Here is a 27,307-nt window from a genome sequence, read left to right as displayed (position 1 = left end):
TTTTAATTTTGTTCAGTTAGAATTAGAAGCTTTTGTGCTCATATTGGGCTTCCTCAGTGGCTCAGCTGTAAAGAATCTTACTGCTAATGTAGGAGATGCAGGAGATGTGGGTTTGATCCCTAGGTCAGGAAGATCCCCTGGAGGAGGGCATGACAATACATTCCAGTATTCTTGCCTGAAAAAATCCCGTGGACAGAGGAGCCTGGTAGGCTACAGTCCACTGGGTCACAAACAGTCAGACATGAATGAAGTGACTGAGCATGGTATGGCATGCTCATATTATTTCTTGTTTCTCTCATTTGTCTTAATAATTTGACCTTATTGTCTACTTCTGACATTTTTATTTTTTTCTAATGTGTTAAGTAATCTCTAATATTTTTACTACCATATAAATCCCAACTTTCCAAGGTTCATATAGCCTGCAGTCAACTCTTTTTGGTACTTAGACATTCAATATTTAATTATACCTACTTAAATGAAAGATCATATTTCTTTCACTTATATGAATAATAATAATAAGTATTTATAAAAAGCAGGAAAACCATAAATGCTTCCACTGTGCTACTGTCTATAGATTCTAAAATAATCTGCACTCTCTTTTCATATAGTTGAGATAAAAGTCTCCATTTTTGAAAATTGAAATAAAAACTTATAGGACATTCTTAATGAAGGAAGAAATCATTTTATAATTTAACAAGGTTAATTTTAGTCAAATTCAAAATAAATGTTTCATAAATGCTTGAGAACATTTCCTTTACTTTGCCTGTAACTTCAATTAAATGATTCAGAATCTTTTAAAGTGTAAGAGAGAATATGACAGTCATGATCTCAGAGATCATTTACAAATTACAAGTTCACTGAATGTAAGTTATATCCTTACATGTATATATTTTGATATAACCAAATATTATTATCATAATTTTTTTTATTTTAAAAATGAGTTATAATTTGAAAAGTTAGAAAAGATAATAGCAGTTAGAACATGGACTAAAGTATGATGATGGACACTGGAATGCAAAAGTAAATATCTAGACAATTTGGGTAAGGGATTTTGGTAATACATTCAACCTGTCCTAACATCTGGAATAAGTTTTCAACATTTGCATTAGTGAAGCCAGTAATAGGTTCTGACAGAGTTTTTCCAGTCTTATTTCTAAGCATTTGTTGAAACACAGTTAAAATAGTATCCATGTGTACCCAGTTCATCCTTACTGCATTCTATAAAGCATGGCTTTGTATAAATCACTGAGAATATGGTCTCATTATTGATTTCAGAATATGTTCTACTCTAATTCCAACTCATATCCCTCATTATAAAATTAAAAACACATGTTGGTCCTAGATTTTTATTTTAGAATTGATTTAATATGTCCTGTAACACTCTTCAAGTTATTTACTTCCCTCTGTCAAAACAAACCAAAGCTATAATGTACACTTTCATATTTTATAAACTACACATGACAAATATATTTTTTCTGATTATAAAAGTATGACACCCATTTTTAAGAGGTCAGGAAATACTTAAAAGTTTACTGTTAGCGTGGGTGTCTTGCTTTCCAGACATTTCCTTTACATATAGATACAGCATATTCTCTTTAATTACAAAAAAAAGTTAGTATTTTATAAAATTATTTTGTAGCATGCATTTCTCTACCAATATATTATCACAGAAATCACTCTATGGCAATTACTTTGCTTCAGTTCCATCACTTTGAAAGGCTGCATACTATTCCAGTTTTAAAGATAACATGATATATTGAACTTATCCCCTTTTGATTGACATTTAGGTTATTTGCATTGAATTGCTAATATAATATATTATTCTATAATGAATATCCCTTACATGTGTCTCTTCACTTAACTGATTATTTTATGCATAAATTTCTGAAAGGGAGATTGATATATTGAACAATAATTCATGTTACTAAATTGTCCTCCAGAATGAATTTGTATAATTTATATCAACTGTTTTCTGCCAGAAGTGTGTACAAATGCCTATTTCTCCACACCTTCACCAATACTATTAAGTTCATGACTAAGGCATGTTATATTTCTGTTTGTTGATGTTTATATGTATGTTATCTAATAGGAGGACTTCCCAGGTGGTGCTAGTGGTAAAGAACCTGCCTGCCAATGCAGGAGATGTAAGAGACATGGGTTTGATCCCTGGATTGGGAAGATCTCCTGGAGGAGGGGATGAAAACCCACTCCTGTATTCCTGCCTGGAGAATCTCATGGACAGAGGAGCCTGCTGCTGCTGCTGCTAAGTCACTTCAGTCGTGTCCGACTCTGTGTGACCCCATAGACGGCAGCCCACCAGGCTCCCCCGTCCCTGGGATTCTCCAGGCAAGAACACTGGAGTGGGTTGCCATTTCCTTCTCCAATTCATGAAAGTGAAAAGTGAAAGGGAAGTCGCTCAGTTGTGTCTGACTCTTAGCGACCCCATGGACTGCAGCCTACCAGGCTCCTCTGTCCATGGGATTTTCCAGGCAAGAGTACTGGAGTGGGGTGCCATCACCTTCTCTGACAGAGGAGCCTAGAAGGCTACAACCATAGTGTCACAAAGAGTTGGACTTGATAAAAGTGAAAGTGGAGAGTGAAAAAGTTGGCTTAAAGCTCAACATACAGAAAACGAAGATCATGGCATCCGGTCTCATCACTTCATGGGAAATAGATGGGGAAACAGTGGAAACAGTGTCAGACTTTATTTTTTGGGGCTCCAAAATCACTGCAGATGGTGACTGCAGCCATGAAATTAAAAGACATTTACTCCTTGGAAGGAAAGTTATGACCAACCTAGGTAGCATATTCAAAAGCAGAGACATTACTTTGCTAACAAAGGTCTGTCTAGTTAAGGCTATGGTTTTTCCTGTGGTCATGTATGGATGTGAGAGTTGGACTGTGAAGAAAGCTGAGCGCCGAAGAATTGATGCTTTTGAACTGTGGTGTTGGAGAAGACTCTTGAGAATCCCTTGGACTGCAAGAAGATCCAACCGGTCCATTCTGAAGGAGATCAGCCCTGGGATTTCTTTGGAAGGAATGATGCTAAAGCTGAAACTCCAGTACTTTGGCCACCTCATGCGATGAGTTGACTCATTGGAAAAGACTTTGATGCAGGGACGGATTGGGAGCAGGAGGAGAAGGGGACGACAGAGGATGAGATGGCTGGATGGCATTACTGACTCGATGGACGTGAGTCTGGGTGAACTCCAGGAGTTGGTGATGGACAGGGAGGTCTGGCGTGCTGCAGTTCATGGGGTCGCAAAGAGTCGGACATGACTGAGCGACTGAACTGAACTGAACTGAAACAACGTAGCATGCACACATGCATCTGATAGGAGGTCTAAATAAATATTAAAGTATAAATGTTCAGTTAGTCTGTCTAGAACACTGTGACAGAGTAGTAAGCAGAAAAAGACATTCATTCTATATCATAAAGACAAAAAATTCCATCACACATTTCTCTATACATTCTTTGTGTTTCAACATTTCTATAGAAATCCGTGCTGACAAAACAGAGTAATAATTGTAGACTTGTTCTAATAATTGATGGGCAAATTTCATTCATTTATAGCATCAAATTTGCTTGGGGAGTTGGAATCATTTTCCAAATTTAAAGTACAACAATGGAACTTGACTTAACTATAGAGAGATGATTTGTCTATCTTAGCAAGGTGTGTGCATGCATGCTGAGTCATTTCAGTTGTGTCTGACTCTTTGTGACCCTGTAGACTATAGCCCGCCAGGCTCTTCTACCCATGGGGATTCTCCAAACAAGAATACTGGGGTGGGTTGCTGTGTCCTCCTCCAGGGGACCTTCCCAACCCAGGGATGGAACCCATGTTTGTTAGATCTTCTGCATTGGCAGGCGGGTTCTTTACCACTAGTGCCAACTGGGAAGCCCTCTTAGCAAGGTGAGTGTGTGCTAAGTCCCTTCAGTCATGTCTGACTCTTTGCACCCCCACAGACTGTAGCCCACCAGGCTCCTCTGGCTGTAGGATTTTCCTTAGCAAGGTATCTGGTGATGATTCAGAATGTAGCTTAAATGGAATGATTCAAGTATGTGTGTGTGTGTATGTGTGGAGAGGGAGAGAGAAAGAGATTCATTCACTCATTTTTCTATGTATTCTTCATAAATACTTTCTATCTCATCAATTCCCTTAATCTCTTTCCAACTCCATCTTCCTCCCTTTTTCCTTATCATCACTGTTCTCACGGTGCCCCTCTTATATCCAGTCCTGCTTTTCCTCCTCTTTGCCTGTGCCCTGGCTTTTCCTTTTCATGTGTTGTGCAGGTTGCCTTTGTTTATGGGCACATTATCTATATCACATGTCTTTGGAGCTTCTGTTGTCTGTTCCTTTCCTTTAGGCTACTTTTCCCTGTTAAAATTTTTTCCTTTTATGGTAACTAATTTTAATGGAAATTCCAAGATTACCTTACTGCCTTTTATCACTCTCGCATTTCTAGTTGTTTTTGGACATGCCCAGTCTCTTGATGTGAGCTGCATTTACCTTCTGTGCCATATTTTCTCCCTTTGGATTTTTACCTTTTTAATCCCCTCTTTCACTTTCTCTTTGATAGTGTTATCTTTAATCGCATCATTTGTTATTGGTGAAATTTTTCATGGGCTTTTTTTTTTTTTTTACTCATCACTATTTTAGGTTCATTGGTAGTCTTTTTATTTCCATTGAAGGTTTTCTGTTTTCAGTCTTGGTTTATTGTTCCCTGGGGTATTCTGTCATTATCTATGAAACATACACATGGCATGTGCTGTGCTGTGCTTAGTTGGTCAGTTGTGTCCGACTCTGTGATCCCATGGACTGTGGCCACCAGGCTCCTCTGTCCATGGGGCTTCTCCAGGCAAGAATCCTGGAGTGGGTTGCCATGCCCTCCCCCAAGGGATCTTCCTGATCTGGGGGAAATTGAACCAGGGTTTCCTGCATTGCAAGTGGATTCTTTACCATCTGAACTAACAGGGAAGTCCACATGGCATAGTCATTAATAAAATTACCATTTAGGTGACAAAAAAAAGTAATATTTACTTTTATCAATGTACTTACTAGAGAAGAATCAAATATAAGCAAAGATCTGATATCCATGTGAAGATGTGGAAATTCCTTGGAATATCTGTAATACTACAGTGAAAGCTCAAAACTATAAAATACTCAAAACAGAGTGCTGAAAGATAAGATAAAGATAAATTTGAAACACAGTCAAATAATGCCTCTAGCATGATTAAGTCAGGACTCAGAGTGATTTTAAATGTCATCTAACCCATTTTAACATTCAATATCTGAAATCTAACACCATCCCAAATAATCATTTAAACATGGATAATCAAATAAATAAAGGTTAATCAACTAGATTTTAATCTTTTCTTATATTGAGTGAAATTTTTTCTCAATTCAGATTTATATTTTAGCCTTAGTTCTACTCAATAATTAAAAAAAAAATCTTGTTCTTTTGTATCATCATGCTACAAACTTTTGAAAACAGATGCTTTATCTTGTGTTCTTCAATTTGAAAGTTCTTAATCCTGACTAGATATTCCCAGTTTCTCTAATTAACTCTTCCTCAGGTAGAATTTTTGGATAAGTTCGCCATCTTTGTCAAATCCTTTATAGTATGCTAGGTAAGTATTTTTTTTATATGCTTCTACCAAAATTGAATACATCAATCCCTGAGACATTTAAGCACTTAAGAGATGGTCCATCTCCTATAACAATCAAGAGATCATAGTCTTATCATGGTTTGTAAGGTATAATTAACTGTTTTTGGTATTGACACTAATATTAAATTTCTTTGATTTCTATCTATAGTGTACTATACTATTGCACTTGGATTTTTAGATATGAGTATGTTTTCATATTACTTTGCAAGATTTGGCCTACCATTCTTACCTATCAAGATGCTTTTAAACACTGATTTTATCATTACTATATATTCAGTCATTCTTTCATTGAGTGATGCCATATTGCATTTATTTTAGAGATAGTGAACAGAACATAGTCAAGGGCTGAACTCTGTAAAACTTTATTATAGACTGACAGTCATTCCCTCCCCAGCATTCTTTGAACACCCCCATTCAATCAGTTTGCAATACACACAATTGAAATATCATGTAACCCTACTTAAGATTTAATCTCATGAAAATATCTTGTCAAATGCCAATATGTTAAATGCATTTCCCTTATCAAATAGTTTAGTGATTCTTTCAAACTACATTTTATAAGCTTTCTGCCTTGGGTAGACTGATCAGGCACATAGAGTCTCACAAGTCCAATTCAAGTTTTAATATAGATAAATTTTGTTATCTCTTAGTAGTTCATTATCACATTCTACTTCTGTATTCTAGGTTACAAAAGCAAAAACATAATTTCAGTGCAGTTCAGTTCAGCTGAGTCATGTCCGATTCTTTGTGACCCCATGGACTGCAGCATGTCAGGCTTCCCTGTCCATCACCTACTCCCAGAATTTACTCAAATTCATGTCCATCGAGTCAGTGATGCTATCCAACCATCTCATCCTCTGTCACCCCCTTCTCCTCCTGCCTTCAGTCTTTCCCAGCATCAGGGTCTTTTCCAATGAGTCGGTTCTTCACATCAGATGGCCAAAGTATTGGAGTTTCAGGTTCAGCATCAGTCCTTTCAATGAATATTCAGGACTAATTTCCTTTAGGATTGACTGGTTTGATCTCCTTGCTGTCTAAGAGACTCTCAAGAGTCTTCTCCAACCCCACAATTCAAAAGCATCAGTTCTTCAGCTCTCAACCTTCCTTATGGTCCAACTCTCACATCCGTACATGACTACTGGAAAAACCATAGCTTTGACTAGACAGAACTTTGTTGGCAAAGTAATGTCTCTGCTTTTTCTATGCTGTCTAGGTTGGTCATAGCTTTCGTCCAAAGAGCAATTGTCTTTTAGTTTCATGGCTGCAGTTACCATCTGCAATGATTTTGGAGTTCAAGAAAATAAAGGCTGTCATCATTTCCCTTGTTTCCCCATCTATTTGCCACGAAGTGATGGGACCGGATGCCATGATCTACATTTTTTGAATGTTGAGTTTTAAGCCAACTTTTTCACTCTCCTCTTTCTCTTTCATCAAGAGCCTCTTTAGTTCCTCTTCACTTTCTGCCATAAGGGTGTTGTTATCTGCATATCTGAGGTTACTATGAAAATGAACAGTATGAAAAATAGCATATTTTAGTATCCTTGATAGGGCTTTCCTCGTGGCTCACACAGTAAAGAGTGTGCCTGCGATGCAGGAGACCCAGGTTCGATCCCTGGGTCAGGAAGATCCCCTAGATAAGGGATTGGTACCCTGGAGAAGGGTAGCAGTATTCTTGCCTGGAGAATTCCATGGACAGAGGAGCCTGGCAGGTTATACTTCATAGAGCTGCAAATAGTCGGACATGACAGAGCAACTAACACACACACACATACCCTTGATTAGTCATTATTCATATTGTATAAAAAATATAGTGCTAATGTTTTAACATATTATTTTCTTTCCCTCCTTTCTTGATCAAAATGTCCAACTCCGATAAAATTTTTGTCATCCAGAAATAAAGAAATATTTCTGAAATCCTAGCAGTAAATTTTCTAGAAAGATATAGCAATCTCATAGAATTTAATGAAATTATTCAATAGGCCATTTTTTAATTACATAAACTTAAGAAAACAAACAGATTTCCAAGTACATTTTAAACTCTGTAAAATGTTTACTATATTTTCCAATCTCCATTAGGTCCATCAAAGGCCTCTTTCATTTCCTAGGCATGTGAGCTATTCTATTTTCCTTGATACATTTTACCTATTTGTATTGATTATTAGCAGAAGAACATAAACATCAATAAGTAAAAGACTTATAGAGATATAAATATACTGAAGTTTGAATAGGTATATAATCATGAAATTAATATAGTAAATTTGAAATCAGAGTTCCATTGATGAACAAGATCTTGTCTTTTTAGCCAATATTTTCTGAACTATTGCTTAGTTTCAGTTCAGCAGTTTGCTGTTGTTGCTTGTTGTTTTTAAATCTTAGTTTCAAAACACTTTGGAAACAATTGTACTTGCCCTATAGGACAGCAAATCTCATGTACATCTAGAGAAAATTACACTAGAATAAGAATATTAAGTTTAAGTTATCCAGTTGTCACTGTTCTGTTCATCTAATCAACTATGTATGTAAAGGACAAACTACAGCAAATGCCTAGAAAGTCAGAAAGAGTTTAAATCTTAAACTTTTAAATCTTAACAAAGAACTTCCTACAAGTCTTGTAGATGAGTCTACTCAGTGAAACTGCTATGGTTCTAAATAATTCTTTATCATGCAATAATTGATCCAGTAAAAGAAAATATATAAGGAAATATAATAAAATAAAATATAATAATAAAACACATACCTGGGCCTATCACCCAAAATAGAATAGAATAGTACCCATACAGTACAATGTTATTCCCATGTCCCACAGCCTTTTAGAACTAAGGGAACATAGGGTAGTAAATTGAGTGTTCTGGTCACAGCACACTATTTCCTCACATTTTACAATTTTAAGGGGATCAGTTAGTAACTTAATTGCTATTTCCATATTTTACTGAAAACAAGAAGAATATAGCTAAAACACTGACTATAATTCTACCAGAGAGCATTAGAACATACTGAGTTTTAAAAGGCAGTATGTGGTTTATAGAAATAGTCTTTGCAAGTTATTCCATAGTAGGTTTTAGATTTTTTTTTTTTTTGCTAGAATTAGATGTACCCAGTGAAAGGTAGAAAATACAGAGGGCCCCTCTCAATGAACCAAATCTTTATTTTAGTGTTCTTTTATCTCATATTTATGATGCAGGGCTTTTTTCCATGTTTTCTTCTTTGCTTTGCTGTGAATTACAAGTCTCTTGTCATGTTTTATCATATTTTTTCAGTTTTTTTCTAACATGAATTACATTTTTGATTCAACTTGTTATAATTATTTCCCCTTTTAACTATTCATTGAATTTGAGCTTCTATGTCTTTCACTATCCTTATGATTACAGAAAATTATATACAGTTTCCTCAGCCAAAGCTGGTGCATTTCACAGATTAGAAGTCCTGTACAGACTTGAGCAGAAAAGTAAGTGTGATAGCGGCAACGAAAACTATACTCTGGGCCACTACACCAGGGTTCAGCAATGCCCTGGAAAACTACAGTTTGAGCAGATAACACTGTCCCTTTTCTCTGCTTTTGCCTTAAAATAGTGTCTCTCCTTTAAACCATGAATAGGGAAGAATTAACACAGGATAAGAGAAATTATGTGGAAGCTATCGCAATGCCAACATTAAAGCAGCAATATTCTTCTTTATGGGGAAAATGACCTGAAAATGGTACCCCCTCATCAAATAGGACAAAAAGGTAGCCCGGATGAGGAGATACTGTGTAGGGGTACTGATGACATTGGTGGTGACAGGTTCAGTAAGTAGTGGTTATCTTTATCTTTTTCCATAAACTATATCCTATAAAAGTCCAAAGCAATATATAAAGACTCACTGAGAGGATATGAGGCAAGATTACTGAGGAATGTCAATAGTTCCTTAATCAACACTACTTCCCTTTTCAAGGTATAATAATTCTATCTACTAAGTCTAAAATAGCTCATTTCAGGTATGTCACTTCATCTACATTTCTAACGTCTTGTACAAAAATATAATTCAATTGATTGGAGGTAAATTTTAAAATATCTCTACATTTAAGATGAGAGTGTCAGTACATTGCTCAGTATGGTTTCTCATTTATTTTTCTTATCTCATGGAGTATGTGGCTATGAATAATTTTTCAATAATATAAATTTAAAAATCTATATTATCTGAAATTTAGATGGCAAAAACTTCACTATCCACAAATAATCTTTTATTTATTCTTTTGACTGCTTTGGGTCTTCTTTGCTTTGTATTGATTTTCTTTAGCTGTAGCAAGCAGGGGTACCAGTTGTGTGAGCTTCTAATTGAGGTAGCTTCTCTTATTGCAGAGCACAGGTCCTAGGTGCTGTGGGCATCAGTAGTCGTGGCACACAGGCACAGTAGTTGTGGTTCCTGGGCTCAAGAGCACAGGCTCAGTAGTTGTGGAGCACAGGCTTTGTTGCTCTGTGGCATGTGGAATCTTCCCAGACCAGGGAACAAACCCATGTCCCCTGCATTGGCTGGCAGATCTCTATCGCCTGTGCCACCAAGATCATGGCATATGGTCCCATCACTTCATGGCAAATAGATGGGGAAAAAGTGGAAACAGCGACAGATTTTATTTTTGGGGGCTCCAAAATTACTGCAGATGGTGACTGCAGTCATGAAATTAAAAGACACTTGCTCCTTGGAGAAAAGTTATGACCAACCTAGACAGCATATTATAAAGCAGAGAAATTACTTTAAGATCTGTCTAGTCAAGGCTATGGTTTTTCCAATAGTCATGTATGGATGTGAGAGTTGGACTATAAAGAAAGCTGAGTGCCAAAGTATTGATGCTTTTGAACTGTGGTGTTGGAGAAGACTCTTGAGAGTCCCTTGGACTGGAAGGAGATCCAACCAGCCCATCCTAAAGGAAATTAGTTCTGAATATTCATTGGAAGGACTGATACTGAAGCTGAAACTCCAATACTTTGGCCACCAGATGTGAAGAGCTGACTCATTTGAAAAGACCCTGATGCTGGGAAAGAATGAAGGCGGGAGAATGGTATAACAGAGGACAAGATAGTTGGATGGAATCAGCGACTCAATGGACATGAGTTTGAGTAAACTCCAGGAGTCGGTGATGGACAGGGAGGCCTGGCGGTACTATAGTCCATGGGATCGCAAAGAGCTGGACACAACTGAGCAACTGAACTGAACTGAACTGTGCCACCAGAAAGTCCTACAGATAATCTTAATTTGCATTTTTTTGGAATTCAAAAAGCATTGTTGATTTTTAAAAATACCCTTACACAAAATGGATTTAAACATGTAAGTGTAGTATATACACATTGAAAAAGCCATGGAATCTTTAATCTCTCTAATTAATATTGCAAAAAAAATTTTTTAAGCTACTATTCTGATAGAGAAATTAGGTGAATGGTATATGAGATTAAATTAATTTAATTATGTAAAATAATTAGGATTTTTTTCATATCTCTGAGATCTGTATTACAGAATAACACCTGCGTGAAAACTATTTACTTAGTCAATATAAAAATATTATACTTCCTACCTTACCTAACATCTGTATGAGTGATTTTGTACATTTTAGAGGTATTATCTCCAAGATCAAGCTGGGCTTTTGCAGAACAAGAGCATTCCAGTAATTGGTGTGCTCTAAGTAAGCTTTTCTTGTTACTCTTGGAAAATTAACATTTTTAAATAGAGTTTTTAGAAGTTTATAAGGCTAAATCATGTCTTTTCCATCAGCAGTTTTCTGTTTCGTTCTAGAAATAGAACCAAACTCAAATTGTATTTCCTTTTCATTTATAAATGTCTGACAAATTGGGATACACTTCCTATTTGTGGACATGATAAGAAGCAATGTAAAGTATCTGGCAATTCACTACTTTCGTTTACAAAATGCCAGCCTAATACAGCCAGTAATTTCCAGGTTTAAAGTATAAAAAAATTTTCATGTGCTAGAATCTTCTGTATTTCTCATGGATAAAAGTGTACTTAATATCTATAACCATTAATGGTGAAGGAGATATTTAACACTCTACAAACATTAGCTAAAAAATATACATAAACTAAAAAGATTTCACTGATTTTCATGTAGTTAATTTTGTCAGTTCTGAAACTGGTGAAACCAAAATCAGAAAGCAAAAAGACCTAAGGGCTAGAAGAGTCATCATTAGACTAAAATTAGAAAACATCTGATTAGAGGTTTAATCAGCACCACATCTTATGAATCATTAACTATATTTTAAACATCTGCATATCCAATGACAGGTGGGTCTTCATAATCATTATCTGGATAATTCAGATTCTGCATCACATCATTGCCAAAATTTAGGACAGTTTGATAACAGTTCTACTTTCATATGTCTAGTGCTGTTTGCTATACAATGTATTTCATGTAGACATCATTTTATGACCTTTGTGTGGTGAAGTCTGTGGTGAAGGCAGCAACTTTGCCAAGAACAGATGAGGAGAACAGGGTCAGAGAAACTAAATGAATTTCCTAAGTCATTAATAATTAAGAACCAATATACTCTGAATTTACAGCCTTCTCATCACCAACATATTGGCTGCTAAATTAACTGATGCATTGATAATACAATCTCCAAATTCTGATTTGCTTTGGCCTCAGATATGCAGATGACACCACCGTTATGGCAGAAAGTGAAGAAGGACTAAAGACCCTCTTGATGAAAGTGAAAGAGTGGAGTGAAAAAGTTGGCTTAAAGCTCAACACTGAGAAAACTAAGATCATGGCATCTGGTCCCATCAGTGCATGGCAAATAGATGGGGAAACAGTGGAAACAGTGGCTGACTTTATTTTGGGGAGGCTCCAAAATTACTACAGATGGTGATTGCAGCCATGTAATGAAAAGACGCTTGCTCCCTAGAAGGAAAGGTATGACCAACCTGGCTGCTGCTGCTGCTAAGTCACTTCAGTCGTGTCTGACTCTGTGTGACCCCATAGAGGGCAGCCCACAAGGCTCCCCCGTCCCTGGGATTCTCCAGGCAAGAACACTGGAGTGGGTTGCCATTTCCTTCTCCAATGCATGAAAGTGAAAAGTGAAAGTGAAGATGACCAACCTGGACAGCATATTAAAAATCAGAGACATTACTTTGTCAAAAAAGGTCCATCTAGCCAAGGTTATGGTTTTTCCGGTAGTCATGTATGGCTGTGAGAGTTGGACTATAAAGAAAGCTGAGCACTGAAGAATTGATGCTTTTGAGCTGTGGTGTTGGAGAAGACTCTTGAGAGTCCCTTGGACTGCAAGGAGATTCAATCAGTCCATCCTAAAGGAGATCAGTCCTGAGTGTTCATTGGAAGGATTGATGTTGAAGCGGAAACTCCAATACTTGGGCCACCTAATGTGAAGAGCTGACTCATTGGAAAAGACCCTGATGCTGGGAAAGATTGAGGACAGGAGGAGAAGGGGACAACAGAGGATGAGATGGTTGGATGGCATCACTGACTCAATGGACATGGGTTTGGGTGAACTCCAGGATTTGGTGATGGACAGGGAGGCCTGGCATGCTGCAGTTCATGGGGTCGCAAAGAATTGGACATGACTGAGCGACGGAACTGAAATGAACTGCAATTTTAAGATGTCTAATAAGTAAACATAAATAAAAGAAATCACTCCACATTATAAAATAATAAAATTGAAAGTAAAGCCTGATATATAATCTCAATTTAATATAAACTCAAAGATGAAGTCTTTTGTTGCTTGTCATAGATCTTCAATCCTCAACCCCCAATACACACATCTCTTTTCATTTTCTTATTCTACTCCAGTTAGCGTAGTGTACTCTAATTAAATCTCAACAGAAAAAAAACTAAGATCATGGCATCCGGTCCCATCACTTCATGGCAATTAGGTGGGGAAACAAGGGAAATGGTGACAGACTTTATTTTCTTGAGCTCCAAAATCACTGCAGAGGGTGACTGCAGCCATGAAATTAAAAGACGCTTGCTCCTTGGAAGAGAAGCTATGACCATCTAGACAGTGTTTTAAAAAGCAGAGATGTTACTTTGCCAACAAAAGTTCATATAGTCAAAGCTATGGTTTTTCCAGTAGTCATGTATGGATATGAGAGTTGGACCATAAAGAAGGCTGAGAGCTGAAGAGCTGAGGCTTTCAAACTGTGGTGCTGAATAAGACTCTTGAGAGTCCCTTGGACTGCAAAGAGATCAAACCAGTAAATCCTAAAGGAAATCGTCCCTGTATATTCACGGGAAGGACTGATGCTGAAGCTGGGGCTCCAATACTTTGGCCACCTGATTCAAAGAGCCGACCCCTGGAAAAGATTCTGATACTGGGAAAGATTGAGGGCAAGAGGAGAAATGGGAGACAGAGAATGAGATGGTTGGATGGCATCACTCACTCAATGGACATGAGTTTGGGCAATCTCTGGGAGATGGTGAAGGACTGGGAAGCCTGGCGTGCTGCAGTACATGGGGTTGCAAAGAGTCAGACACGACTGTGTGACTGAACAACTCTAATTAGTGAATAAATGGATTGTGTCAAACTCAAATGTCTTTTGGCTGATCCCTGCCACCACCCTCTCTCTCTCTTTTTTTCTTTTTCTTGCTTTTTGCTTATTTGTTTGTTTTAGCTCCCATGGTATATGCTCTTGGGTTTAATATGTAAGCTTTCTTCTGACTCTTTTTTTTAATGGTAGATTTCTTTCTTGTCTAGTAGAATAAGAAATGTGCTGGATTCTAATCCTACCTTTACTTCTAAGGATGTGACATTAAGCAAGTCACTTTACCTTGTGTTTAAGTCTTCTCTGAGTTTAGGCTTCATTGTTTCAAAATTACACTTAGATAAATCACAAAGCATTTGACATTCTGTGAAATTTAATATAAATGCTTTTGGGGCATAAAGAGGGGTTCGTTCTTTTTTAAAAATTATTATTTATTTATTTATTTCTAATGGTGCTGGTTGTGGCACATGGGCACTTGGTTGCTGCACATGGGCTTCTCTAGTTGTGGCCTGTGGGCTCAGTAGTTGTAGCTCACAGGCTTAGTGGTCCTGTGGCATGTGGGATCTTAGTTCCTGGAGCAGGGTTAGAACCTGTGCCTCCTGCATTGGCAGGCAGATTCTTAACCACTGGACCACCAGGGAAATCCCCAGGATTCATTCTTAAACACCATTTTCTTATAGGGTACATTTCCATGCTTGCTGGAACTCTAAAGATGATGATTTCTGTAGGAATTTTATAGAATATACTTTCTCTCTGTCAGAAGTTGGCAACCTTCACAAGTCATAGTCCAACTACTTAAATCATTCTTCTAGTTTTGCTTTTTGTTTTTCTTTGATATACAATACAGTTATTTTGATTGCTAAGTTAATATGTGTTTGTGGATGCTTAATGATTTCCATTCAAATTTAACTAAGCAGTAAGATAAAAATCTTACTGCTGTACATTTTTGCTTGGACTTGTTTTTGGATCCAATATAGGAACAGTATGTAAATGAGTAAATTGTTCTTAAAGAGCCAGTTTAAGGGAGTGAATGGGAGACGAGGTGAGAAAACTATGATACCTCTGTGAGTCTCTCTGTGACTCACTCACTTTTTCTCTTTACCATTGCTGAATAACAGGAGGATTTATCATATAAACTGTACCAAGTAAGAAGAGTGGAAGAGTAATATTTTCATTATGTATAGAAAGTAAGAAATGGCAAGAAATTTAAGGATAGGTTAGACCTTCACTTTACACATTAAATCTCTAGACCAAGGTACTATAGTCTTAGTCTATACCACAGACAAAGATACCATATACTAAAAACTGGAAAAGAAACCAAGGTCCTGTAAATTCACAAGGGTCAGTGTTTTTCCCTATGTACCACATGTGATATACATCTTTTGTTAAAGTAACATACATAATTAAGGAAGATAGAAGATAAAGCATTATTAATTATAGTCCATATCTCTAATTTGACAAGTATTGTATATACTATTTGCAAATATCTAATGTTACTTTCAAAGATCATAGCATATAAATGAAAAGTACTATTTTTATTTAGGTAGATTGCCTTCTTAAGGAAAGTGATGCTGCTGCTGCTGCTGCTGCTGCTGCTGCGTCGCTTCAGTCGTGTCCAACTCTGTGTGACCCCATAGACGGCAGCCCACCAGGCTCCCCCGTCCCTGGGATTCTCCAGGCAAGAACACTGGAGTGGGTTGCCATTTCCTTCTCCAAAAGTGATGCTACCTCAAGGTAATTTTGTATTCTCCTTACACATAGAAAATTGGAGCTTGATGTTATAAGATTTAATAGTTTAAAAAATATATTATTACTAGCTTAGGTGGAGTAGCTAATCTATAGGAGCAACAGAAAGAAAACCCGGAGGGAAGAAAATGTAAAGAATAATACATATATTAACGTGAACCATAAATGTCCATACCTGACTATTTAAGCTGTAAAATCATTATTTTTCTTAGTAACAAAACCAGCAGCACGAAGAGAATTATTTTATATTTGTAACTAATTAATTGTTTGGTGTCTATTGTAGATGAAAGATAGATTTTTTTGAATAACAATTTTAAAAACCTTTCCAAGTGATTCATTCAAATAAAGGTCTACAAATTTCTTCTTGTGATGCTCCATATTACCACTGTTGTTCTTAAGGCAGATTAAAACAGAAAACTCAAGAATTCTAAAGTTGGTGACTGACTTTGAAGTTCTATACATAGAATCAGAGTGTTGTAGAACTGGAAGAGCTTTTAGAGGTAATTTACTCCAACCCCTTCATCTTCCAGACTAGAAATGTGGGGTTCAAAAAGGTTAAGTGATTTGGCCAAGGTTATAGGACTAACAATAAAAAGAAGAGCTGCTCTAGGATCTAAGACTTTTTGTTTGTAAGTCTGCACTGGAAAAATTATAGTTCTCCAAAGTAGGAAAAACTGGTCAAAATGAAAAGAGTTAGTGCTAGAAGTTTGATCTAATTTACTAAACAATAAGAACAATACCAAACCACTTTTAAAGCTGGAGGTGGAGAATACTATTAAAAGCATTACCACAACTTCTGAATAACAGATTATGTACTTTCAAGAAGTCAATGTAGCTATTTATTCTAGCAAAAACAAGTCTACTGAACCATATAGAATATTGCATAATTAACAACTTGCCTGTCATAGCAAGTGAATTGCAAAGTTGGTGGTTTTGACATTTAAGGAGTTAAAACACAACATAAGCATTGATAGCAGAGTCTATGGCTTACATATAACTTCTTTCCGTAGGAGGCACTTAATTTTTTCCACTGATCTTATGAAATATTTATAATGTAGATATTCATTTGGATTTTTAATTGGCATATAGTCAAATTAGAAATAACTTTTCTTTTTATAAAGGTTTATTATTTATTTATTGTTGGCTGTGCTGGGTCTTTGTTGCTGCATGTGGGCTTTCTCTAGTTGCAGGAAATAGGGGATACTCACTTGTTGCTGTGCACAGACTTATTGCAGTGGCCTTTGTTGTTGCAGAGCACAGGCTCTAGGCACACGGGCTTCGGTACTTGCGGCACTTGGGCTCAGTAGTTGTGTCACACGGCCTTAGTTTCTCTGTAGCATGTGGGATCTTCCTGGCCCTGGGGTTGAACCCATGTCCATTGCATTGTAAGGCAGATTCCTAACCACTGGCCCAGCATGGAAGCTACAAAAATATCTTTTCTAAGTGTTACTTTTTTCTTTGTATCTTCTGTTCATCTTGTCTCCTAGTGATATTATGGTATTTGTCATCTTCCTAAAAAGGATATTGTTAAGGCTTTAGGATAGGATATTACAAAGGTTTTCTAAAGCAAATTGGGGAAAAGCATCATGTATGCACAAATTACTGTATAAATCACAAATTAAAAATATGCCTACACTATTCTTAATTTATTATTTCTACAAGGTTGATACTACGTGTAACTTCAGTTAGACATGAAGAGCAGAATACTATGTACACTGCTACTGCTGCTACTGCTAAGTCACTTCAGTCGTGTCTGACTTTTTGTGACCTCATAGACGGCAGCCCACCAGGCTCCCCTGTCCCTGGGATTCTCCAGGCAAGAACACTGGAGTGGGTTGCCATTTCCTTCTCCAATGCATGAAAGGAAAAGTGAAAGGGAAGTCGCTCAGTCATGTCTGACTCTTCACGACCCCATGGACTGCAGCCCACCATTCCTCTGCCCATGGGATTTTCCAGGCAAGAGTACTGGAGTGGGGTGCCATCGTCTTCTCCGATACTATGTATAGAGCCTGTAAAATAAGAAATCTTATTACTTTTCACCATTATTTACTAGTATAGAGTGTTTTAACTGGATATTCTGTGTAATTTTAACTGGTTCCTAAAACTGTTTTCATTAAAATTCTGTTTAACCCTAAAACCTAAAACTGAGATAAAAATGCATCTAATATTAGGAGTTTTAACTTATTAATTCCATCTGAGAAACTTTTGCTAGTCATTAGAAATATTCTATATTATACAAGTAAATGGAAATTTTCATTCTGAAGGATACTCAAATGTTTGAAATATAGTTGAGAATTCATAAAAAAAGAAGAAAAAAATTGTCTCTAAGCAAAACAGATGTCTTAAAATTTAGGAACCAGAATTAATATACTTCATTTATAGCAAACCACATAGACGATCAGGATTTCTGTCTTTTTATAACACAACATTTCAATGAGTTTGACAGCCTATTTGGTTCTTTAGTGTATAATAAGCTAGTTAGAATTTAGGGGGAAAAAAGAATTTGGATAAAAACTCCAGAGTTTGATAGAGGTAGTCACAATGGAACAATGGAAAAAAGTGGCATGCAAAGATCAGGTAGGAAATTTAAAAACCACAAATAAAAAATTAAAAAAAAAGAAAATTCAGAGCAAATGTACTTTGGGATTGGTTAATATGGGAACAAGTACATACATCTTTCAAACAAAAATATAACAGCATAGCATTTAGATACGTAATAGATCTTTCTCCACATCTATTTAAATGTGCTTTGTCAAGTTGATAATAAAACCCTGATCTGACCAAGTACATTGATGCTTCATTTTAGTGTGTGTGCCACTCTGTGTAAATCAATTATTCAAAACATTGAAATAGCACAATGTGGTAGAAGAAGCATCCCTAGAGTCAGGTCTACATTTGAGATCCAATTTTGTCACTTTAATAGCTGTGCCAACAGTGACATTTCTTAAGTTCTATGAGCCCATATTCCTCATTCATAAAATAAAGATTAAAAATAATGTATCATGTAGGCTTGTTTCTATGATGATGACATTTTTATATAAGGCATTTAGCATTCTGCTTACTATATATTAAAACTTAATTTTTTTTCCTGGTTATCTTTCAGAGTTCTTTCAGTTGTTTTATTTTATTTTATTTTTTATTTTTTTGCATTGCAAACAGATTCTTTACCAACTGAGCTATGAGGGAGTATTAAACCGAAGTATATGTATTTGACCTTTTATACATATCTTCAATTATCTATATCAAAATCTTCCAAATGATTTAACATAATTCTTTACTGTTTTCCACAATTCAAGAGCAACATATACTTACTGCAGAAAGCTTAAAAATTAGAGAAGTGTAAATAATAATCCATAATTTCATGATAAAGAAGAAAACAATATATTGGCTTATTTACAGCTCATTATTTTCTGTAGGCAAGCTAGATTTTAGATTTACAAAAATATTGCATTGTATTGCTGAAATTACTATAGGGATAATTAGAGAAACTCTTTAAAAATAAACATCATGCAGCAAATATTTTTCATGACATTACAAAAACCTTGAAAACACCAGCTTAGTAGTATAATGCTGCTGCTAAGTCACTTCAGTCATGTCCCACTCTGTGCGATTCCATAGACAGCAGCCTACCAGGCTCCACTGTCCCTGGGATTCTCTAGGCAAGAACACTGGAGTGGGTTGCCATTTCCTTCTCCAATGCATGAAAGTGAAAAGTGAAAGTGAAAGTGAAGTTGTTCAGTCATGTCTGACTCTTTGCGACCCCATGGACTGCAGCCTACCAGGCTCCTCTGTCCATGGGATTTTCTAGGCAAGAATACTGGAATGGGGTGCCATTGCCTTCTCCAAGTAATATAATAATCCTTTATAAATGTGCACAATTTATTTAACACTATCCTATTTTGTACACTGAGGTTTTTGTCAGTTTTTCTCTATTTTAACCATGTAATTCTTTATTTTATTTTTTAACTTTCAATATTGTATTGGTTTTGCCTTATATCAACATGAATCTGCCACAGGTATACACGTGTTTCCCATCCTGAACCCTCCTCCCTCCTCCCTCCCCGTACCATCCCTCTGGGTCGTCCCAGTGCACCAGCCCCAAGCATCCAGTATTGTGCATCGAACCTAGACTGGCGACTCATTTCATATATGATATTACACATGTTTCAATGCCATTCTCCCAAATCATCCTACCCTCACGCTCTCCCACAGAGTCCAAAAGACTATTCTATACATCTGTGTCTCTTTTGCTGTCTCGTATACAGGGTTATTGTTACCATCTTTCTAAATTCCATATATATGAGTTAGTATACTGTATTGGTGTTTTTCTTTCTGGCTTACTTCACTCTGTATAGTAGGCTCCAGTTTCATTCCCCTCATTAGAACTGATTCAAATGTATTCTTTTTAATGGCTGAGTAATACTCCATTGTGTATATGTACCACTGCTTTCTTATCCATTCATCTGCTGATAGACATCTAGGTTGCTTCCATGTCCTGGCTATTATAAACAGTGCTGCGATGAACATTGGGGTACACATGTCTCTTTATTCTGGTTTTCTCAGTGTGTATGCCCAGCAGTGGGATTGCTGGATCATAAGGCAGTTCTATTTCCAGTTTTTTAAGGAATCTCCACACTGTTCTCCATAGTGGCTGTACTAGTTTGCATTCCCACCAACAGTGTAAGAGGGTTCCCTTTTCTCCACACCCTCTCCAGCATTTATTGCTTGTAGACTTTTGGATCGCAGCCATTCTGACTGGCATGAAATGGTACCTCATAGTGGTTTTGCTTTGCATTTCTCTGATAATGAGGGATGTTGAGCATCTTTTTATTTGTTTGTTAGCCATCTGTATGTCTTCTTTGGAGAAATGTCTATTTAGTTCTTTGGCCCATTTTTTGATTGGGTCATTTATTTTTCTGGAGTTGAGCTGTAGGAGTTGCTTGTATATTTTTGAGATTAGTTGTTTGTCAGTTGCTTCATTTGCTATTATTTTCTCCCATTCTGAAGGCTGCCTTTTCACCTTGTTTATAGTTTCTTTTGTTGTGCAGAAGCTTTTAAGTTTGATTAGGTCCCATTTGTTTATTTTTGCTTTTATTTCCAATATTCTGGGAGGTGGGTCATAGAGGATCCTGTTGCGATGTATGTCGGAGAGTGTTTTGCTTATTTTGCTTATGTTCTCCTCTAGGAGTTTTATAGTTTCTGGTCTTACATTTAGATCTTTAATCCATTTTGAGTTTATTTTTGTGTATGGTGTTAGAAAGTGTTCTAGTTTCATCTTTTACAAGTGGTTGACCAGTTTTACCAGCTCCACTTGTTAAAGAGATTGTCTTTAATCCATTATATATTCTTGCCTCCTTTGTCAAAGATACGGTGTCCATATGTGCGTGGATTTATCTCTGGGCTTTCTATTTTGTTCCGTTGATCTATATTTCTGTCTTTGTGCAAGTACCATACTGTCTTGATGACTGTGGCTTTGTAGTAGAGCCTGAAGTCAGGTAGGTTGATTCCTCCAGTTCCATTCTTCTTTCTCAAGATTGCTTTGGCTATTCAAGGTTTTTTGTATTTCCATACAAAATGTGAAATTATTTGTTCTAGCTCTGTGAAAAATACCATTGGTAGCTTGATAGGGATTGCACTGAATCTATAAATTGCTTTGGGTAGTATACTCACTTTCACTATATTGATTCTTCCAATCCATGAACATGGTATATTTCTCCAACTATTAGTGTCCTCTTTGATTTCTTTCACCAGTGTTTTATAGTTTTCTATATATATAGGTCTTTAGGTAGATATATTCCTAAGTATTTTATTCTTTTCTTTGCAATGGTGAATGGAATTGTTTCCTTAATTTCTCTTTCTATTTTCTCATTATTAGTGTATAGAAATGCAAGGGATTTCTGTGTGTTGATTTTATATCCTGCAACTTTACTATATTCATTGATTAGTTCTAATAATTTTCTGTTGGAGTCTTTAGGGTTTTCTATGTAGAGGATCATGTAATCTGCAAACAGTGAGAGTTTTACTTCTTTTACAATTTGGATTCCTTTTATTTCTTTTTCTGCTCTGATTGCTGTGGCAAAAACTTCCAAAACTATGTTGAATAGTAGCAGTGAGAGTGGGCACCCTTGTCTTGTTCCTGACTTTAGGGAAAATGCTTTTAATTTTTCACCATTGAGGGTAATGTTTGCTGTGGGTTTGTCATATGTAGCTTTTATTATGTTGAGGTATGTTCCTTCTATTCTTGCTTTCTGGAGAGTTTTTATCATGAATGGATGTTGAATTTTGTCAAAGCTTTCTCTGCATCTATTGAGATAATCACATGGTTTTTATTTCTCAATTTGTTAATATGGTGTATTACATTGATTCATTTGCAGATATTAAAGAATCCTTGCATCCCTGGGATAAAGCCCACTTGGTCATGGTGTATGATCTTTTTAATGTGTTGTTGGATTCTGATTGCTAGAATTTTGTCAAGGACTTTTGCATCTATGTTCATCAGTGATATTGGCCTGTAGTTTTCTTTTTTTGTGGCATCTTTGTCGGGTTTTGGTATTAGGGTGATGGTGGCCTTATAGAATGAGTTTGGAAGTTTACCTTCCTCTGCAATTTTCTGGAAGAGTTTTAATAGGATAGGTGTTTGCTCTTCTCTAAATTTTTGGTAGAATTCAGCTGTGAAGCCATCTGGACCTAGGCTTTTGTTTGCTGGAAGATTTCTGATTACAATTTCAATTTCTGTGCTAGTGATGGGTCTGTTAAGATTTTCAGTTAAGATGGTTCAGTTTTAGAAAGTTGTACTTTTCTAAGAATTTGTCCATTTTCTCCACGTTGTACATTTCATTGGCATATAATTGCTGTAATAGTCTCTTATGATCCTTTGTATTTGTGTGTTGTCTGTTGTGATCTCTCCATTTTCATTTCTAATTTTGTTGATTTGATTTTTCTCCCTTTGTTTCTTGATGAGTCTGGCTAATGGTTTGTCAATTTTATTTATCCTTTCAAAGAACCAGCTTTTGGTTTTGTTGATTTTTGCTATGGTCTCTTTTGTTTCTTTTGCATTTATTTCTGCCCTAATTTTTAAGATTTCTTTCCTTCTACTAACCCTCAGGTTCTTCATTTCTTCCTTTTCTAGTTTCTTTAGATGTAGGGTTAGGTTATTTATTTGACTTTTTTCTTGTTTCTTGAGGTATGCCTGTATTGCTATGAACTTTCCCCTTAGGACTTCTTTTACAGTGTCCCACAGGCTTTGGGTTGTTGTGTTTTCATTTTCATTTGTTTCTATGCAAATTTTGATTTCTTCTATGATTTGTTGGTTATTCAGCAGCGTGTTGTTCAGCCTCCATATGTTGGAATTTTTAATAGTTTTTCTCCTGTAATTGAGATCTAATCTTACTACATTGTGGTCAGAAAAGATGCTTAGAATGATTTCAATTTTTTTTGAATTTACCAAGGTTAGATTTATGGCCCAGAATGTGATCTATCCTGGAGAAGGTTCCGTGTGTGCTTGAGAAAAAGGTGAAATTCATTGTTTTGGGGTGAAATGTCCTATAGATATCATTTAGGTCTAACTGGTCTACTGTATCATTTAGAGTTTGTGTTTCCTTGTTAATTTTCTGTTTAGTTGATCTATCCATAGGTATGAGTGGGATATTAAAGTCTCCCAGTATTATGGTGTTATTGTTAATTTCCCCTTTCATACTTGTTAGCATTTGTCTTACATATTGCGGTGCTCTTATGTTGGGTGCATATTTATAATTATTATATCTTCTTCTTGGATTGATCCTTTGATCATTATGTAGTGACCTTCTTTGTCTCTTTTCACAGACTTTGTTTTAACGTCTATTTTATCTGATATGAGTATTGTTACTCCTGCTTTCTTTTGGTCTCTATTTGCATGGAAAATCTTTTTCCAGCCCTTCACTTTCATTGTGTATGTGTCCCCTGTTTTGAGGTGGGTCTCTTGTAGACAACATATATAGAGGTCTTGTTTTTGTATCCATTCAGCCAGTCTTTGTCTTTTGGTTGGGGCATTCAACCCATTTACATTTAAGGTAATTATTGATAAATATGATCCCATTGCCATTTACTTTATTGTTTTGGGTTTAAGTTTATACTCCCTTTTTGTGTTTCCTGTCTAGAGAATATCCTTTAGTATTTGTTGGAGAGCTGGTTTGGTGGTGCAGAATTCTCTCAGCTTTTGCTTGTCTGTAAAGCTTTTGATTTCTCCTTCACATTTGAATGAGAGCCTTGCTGGGTACAGTAATCTGGGCTGTAGGTTGTTTTCTTTCATCACTTTAAGTATGTCTTGCCATTCCCTCCTGGCTTTAAGAGTTTCTATTGAAAGATCAGCTGTTATCCTTATGGGAATTCCCTTGTATGATATTTGTTGTTTTTCCCTTGCTGCTTTTAATATTTGTTCTTTGTATTTAATCTTTGTTAATTTGATTAATATGTGTCTTGGGGTGTTTCACCTTGGGTTTATCCTGTTTGGGGCTCTCTGGGTTTCTTGGACTTGGGTGATCATTTCCTTCCCCATTTTAGGGACGTTTTCAACTATTATCTCCTCAAGTATTTTCTCACAGTCTTTCTTTTTGTCTTCTTCTTCTGGGACTCCTATGATTCAAATGTTGTATCATTTAATATTGTCCTGGAGGTCTCTGAGATTGTCCTCATTTCTTTTAATTCATTTTTCTTTTATCCTCTCTGATTCATTTATTTCTACCATTCTATCTTCTAATTCACTAATCCTATCTTCTGCCTCTGTTATTCTACTATTTGTTGCCTCCAGAGTGTTTTTGATCTCACTTATTGCATTATTCATTACACATTGACTCTTTTTTATTTCTTCTAGGTCCTTGTTAAACCTTTCTTGCATCTTCTCAATCCTTGTCTCCAGGCTATTTATCTGTGATTCCATTTTGTTTTCAAGATTTTGGATCATTTTCACTATCATTATTCGGAATTCTTTATCAGGTAGATTCCCTATCTCTTCCTCTTTTGTTTGGTTTGGTGGGCATTTATCCTGTTCCTTTACCTGCTGGGTATTCCTCTGTCTCTTCCTCTTGTTTATATTGCTGAGTTTGGGGTGTCCTTTCTGTATTCTGGCAGTTTGTGGAGTTCTCTTTATTGTGGAGTTTCCTCACTGTGTGTGGGTTTGTACAGGTGGCTTGTCAAGGATTCTTGGTTAGGGAAGCTTGTGTTGGTGTTCTGGTGGTTGGAGCTGGATTTCTTCTCTCTGGAGTGCAATGAAGTGTCCCGTAATGAGTTATGAGATGTCTATGGTTTTGTAGTAACTTTGGGCAGCCTGTATATTGGAGCTCAGGGATGTATTCCTGTGTCACTGGAGAATTTGCATGGTATGTCTTGCTCTGGAACTTGTTGGCACTTGTGTGGTGCTTGGTTTCAATGTAGGTATGGAGGCGTTTGATGAGCTCCTGTCAATTAATATTCCCTGGAGTCAGGAGTTCCCTGGAGTCAGAGTTTGGACTTAAGCCTCCTGCTTCCGGTTTTCAGTCTTATTTTAACAGTAGTCTCAAAACTTCTCGTTCTGTACAGCACCATTGATAAAACATCTAGGTTAAAGATGAAAACTTTCTCCACAGTGAGGGCCACTCAAAGAGGTTCACAGAGTTATAGGGAGAAGAGAAGAGGGAGGAGGGAGTTAGAGGTGATCCAAATGAGATAAGGTGGAATCAATAAAGGGGAGAGCAGGCTAGCCAGTAATCACTTCCTTATGTGCACTCCACAACTGGACCGCTCAGTGATGTTCACGGAGTTATACAGAGAAGAGATGAGGGAGGAAGGAAAAGGGGGGAATGAAAAGGAGAGAGACAGATCCAGCCAGTAATCAGTTCCCTAAGTGTTCTCCACCGTCTGGAACACACATAAGTTCACAGAGTTGGGTAGAGCAGAGAGGGGTTAGGGAGGAGACACAGGTGACCTGGTGGAGAAAAAGGATAGTCCAAAGGGGGAGAAAGCAGTCAAGCCAGTAATCTCGCTCCCAAGTAAAAATGGGTACTGAAGATTGGGTTCTTAAAGGTACAAAGTTGATAACAAATACCAAAAAGCAAAAATTAAAAATCTCCTTTTGAAGACAATGGGCTGTTTTTCTGGGTGCCTGATGTCCTCTGCCAGCTTTCAGAAGTTGTTTTGTGGAATTTACTCGGCATTTAAATGTTCTTTTGATGAATTTGTGGAGGAAAAAATGGTCTTCCTGTCCTATTCCTCCACCATCTTAGCTCCTCCCTCAACCATGTCCTTTCAGTCATTTTAAATTAAAACTTTTTTCAAAGTCATGATGACTATCTATATTTTTTCTAAGCTGTTACATTGCATAAATACACACATACATATATATATGCTATGCATATTTCCTATCATTATTAAAGACATTACGTATGCCTCAATATTAGTTTTAATATAGTAGCATTAAGATAAACTATTGAGGAATGCAATATTATCTTATGCTATACTAAATCACCCCAGATTAACAAGAAAATTATCAATCTGAGTATGTATTTATGGTGTATGTGTATGTATTTCTTATACATCTTTTAATTTCTTCTCTGTTAGTCATCACTACATTGCTCATAATAGACATATCTTCAGTAGTTTCTTTACATTTCTCTTGGGTTTCTTCTAATTTGCTTAGAGTTAAGAAAACTGGATTTGATAGTGAAAAGCAAAAGTTTGTTTGTGTGTATCTGTGTGTGTCTGTGTTTGTGTCTGCCTGTGTCTGTCTGTGTGTTGAGGATTGGGGCAGGAAAAATATCAATTCATGAACATTTGTCTGTGTTATAATTTGTTTGAACATGCAACATAAATTTTGGTTTCTCTGATACTTTGTGTCTAGGTTTCTATGTTCTGCTCCTGATACAGTAGTTTGCTTACTTTATATAGGTTAGAATTTAATATCAATATAATTTAAAGAAGGATGCAGTGCTAGCCACTAGTGGGTTCTATAAAAACAGTTGGACTTAAAGATTCAATTATAAAAGTAAATAAGACCAACTTATTTTATTTAATTGAAAGTATTCATTAAAATTTTCTGAGTTGGCAAATTTTTACAATTTTCAAAATGTTTTCTCCATCTAATCACAAATTTTAGTCTGTTCCAAGTAGAAAACAATTTTAGAATGTAAAAGAATATTTTTCTAGGGAGAAATTCAAGCGAAAAATTGCAATTTACCTTGGTTTTCTGACCAAGAATAAATTGTATTTCTTTCACAAATGTTTTCCTTCTCAGTGCTTTCTTTCTCTTAATGTCTTTATAAGTTACACTGCCACCTACTGGCAGCCTCCAATAAGCCAGCCACACTTTGTGGCCCAAACTAAACATGCCAAACAGAAAGCTGGTCATTTTAGGAAATATACTCTGAAATTTGAAATATACATGATGCAGTGATAGGTATT

This window comes from Bison bison, unplaced genomic scaffold, assembly GCF_000754665.1.
Source record: "Bison bison bison isolate TAMUID 2011002044 unplaced genomic scaffold, Bison_UMD1.0 scf7180017864098, whole genome shotgun sequence".
In the NCBI taxonomy this organism is placed as follows: Eukaryota; Metazoa; Chordata; class Mammalia; order Artiodactyla; family Bovidae; genus Bison; species Bison bison.
Note: the sequence above shows the minus strand (reverse complement) of the source record.